The following is a 2,500-nucleotide window of genomic DNA, read 5'->3' as shown; positions in this document are numbered from 1 at the left end:
AGTCTCTTTGTAACTGCCTTTTTTCTCACTATTAATGTCTCTCACCATCTGCCACTCTGTATATCTCTCTCTGTCTGTATCCCTGTCTCTCCTTCCCAAACTCTGTACTCGTGGACACTCTGTCATCCATCAGTACATTCAGTAGATTTGTTTATCACTCAAAAACTGATTCTCAAATTCAGCCCAGAGTTTACCCCAAAATGATTCTCGTTCTTTGTTAATTTCTTCCCCCCCTTCCCTTTTCTCTGCGTGTTCATCTTTGGTTGTGTGAAAACAGGAAGGAGCTGTGTTTGAACAGTGTCACTCTTGTCCTCGTGATAACCTCTGATCCTTTAGAGCCATCAGGGCAGGGTGTTTTCTGCAGGACCTTGACACACTGCCACACTGGCATTCTGAGACCACAGAGCAGGGGTCGGCAACCTTTCAGTGGAAGGTACATACGAAATTTCATTACTGGAAATTGTTCTTGAGCCAGAGTTTGAAGAGCAAGAGTTTACTTAGTTATTGTTCAACCTTTTTGAGGAAGATATTCATTCATCGCAAATTGCGCGAATTGACAGGACGATTTAGGCTGGAAAGAATGTTCATATTCAATTTCATAGCATTTCATTATCTACTCAGATTGTAGATCCCGATTTTTTGATAATCTATTTACAATCTATTTTCACTCCTCATGTTCAGACCAACACAATAAATGAAAGAACAGCGAATGGCTCTTTCGCCATATGTTCCTGATGCCTGCCCCAGCGTCCATCATGTATGGCCCTCCTAGGCCGTACCACCCTGTGGTGCTGTGAAGTCCACTTGCTGTCAATTCAATTAGATAATTATACTATGCATGAATAGGAATCAATTATGGTGCTTTACTGGTGCTGATTTGTTTTTGATCTTTAGCACCCACATGGCACATGAGGTTGTTAGTGCACTGCGTTCGGAGTCTAAAAGAAAACGTATAAAACTGAGCAAAGTCGATGCCATCAGACGGTTACAACGTCAATCAATAGTAAAGTATGTGATATGATGGTTGATCCTTTTATATTGAGTAAAACTTCCATTTTCCGCCATGTTCATGCGCGTCACTAGCAAAGAATACGTCACCAAAAAATCTGGCCCCAGTTGCCGAACGGAAGTATAATCATCGGAGCGTCATGAGGTGTCATTCACGAGAACTTTCCAACGTTGCGAAAATGTTTTCCCCATAATTCCCAGCGATCTGAACGCTTTGAATTAGTCTGTAGTAGGTTAGATAATTGACACTTGTATAGAAGGGTCGATGAGATCAGTCTTTAGGTTAGATCATTGACACTCGAATGGAAGTTCTCTCTCTCTCTCGCTCTCTCTCTCTCTCTCTCTCTCTCTCTCTCTCTCTCTCTCTCTCTCTCTCTCTCTCTCTCTCTCTCTCTCTCTCTCTCTGAGCATATCCAACTGTGCCTCCAATAGGAGGCCTTGATAACTAATCCCTCTCACCATGTGAATCAGTTGTGACACCCGCAACAGTTTCAGTGATTCTGAATCGATTGCGAAACAGGATTTTTCCAAATCCCATTCATGACAGTCACAGTGAGGTCAGCTGACGGTCTTGAATGGTAGCCACTGTGATACACACTGACTCCTGTCTCAGTCTCATGACTCATGGAGCAGTGGTCTCTAGCAGGCCAAACCCTCCAGCTACTCCCCTGTGAATACATGGGAATAGAATGAAAGCACTTAGTCATGTAGCTGATGAAGATTGGTGCCAAATGTGTGCCTCGGTGTGTGCGTTTTACATTCAGTCATTCCAGTGTCGACCACAAGATGGGAGCGCTGAGTTGAAGAAGTTGTGGAGGAAGTTGCCCCAGACCCCTACGAATCACTTCTCAGCTGCGTCTGCTTAGACAAGGCCCGATTCAAGAGTCTGTTTTTTCTATTTCAAATTCGCCATTCCTATCCTGTTCATGCTAACCCTGAGAGAGAGAGAGAGAGAGAGAGAGAGAGAGAGAGAGAGAGAGAGAGAGAGAGAGAGAGAGAGAGAGAGAGAGAGAGAGAGAGAGAGAGAGAGAGAGGGAGAGAGGGAGAGAGAGAGAGAGAGAGAGAGAGAGAGAGAGAGAGAGACAGCTGCTCCTCATATCTATCATCCCATTCCTTTGCCATATGTTAGTGGACGCACATACTCTCAAGCACGAGCACAGCATGTGTGTTTGTGTTTGTGTGTGTCACATCCTGTCCCCATGATTCAAATTCTAACGCACAGTTATTCAAGGACACTCAAGTCTCATACACACACACACCCCCACAGACACACAGTTTCACATTTGAGGCTTGAGGCTTGACACTCACAGAACTGTGTCTGTGATGACGTTCACTCAACCACACCCATATTCCTCACAGGTCTACTGATCAGCAATCTTGACATTCAGGTTTACAGCTGTGGTGGCAGCAGCTGTGCTGAACTGCTGCAATAGCTATCTTAAATCAACCACCTGTTGAATACACAGAACTGCACATACACACTCACGCACAC

General features: G+C 44.5%; 1 protein-coding gene across 2 annotated transcripts in view; it reads left to right on the top strand.

Annotated features, from left to right (window-relative positions):
• septin9a (septin 9a) overlaps nucleotides 1-2,500 on the top strand; it is an 85,184-nt gene that overhangs the window by 23,782 nt on the left and 58,902 nt on the right. The window lies entirely within an intron of this gene.

The sequence above is a fragment of the Gadus morhua genome, chromosome 2 (assembly GCF_902167405.1).
Source record: "Gadus morhua chromosome 2, gadMor3.0, whole genome shotgun sequence".
Classification (NCBI taxonomy): Eukaryota; Metazoa; Chordata; class Actinopteri; order Gadiformes; family Gadidae; genus Gadus; species Gadus morhua.
Note: the sequence above shows the minus strand (reverse complement) of the source record. Positions and strands in the feature narration are given on the sequence as shown.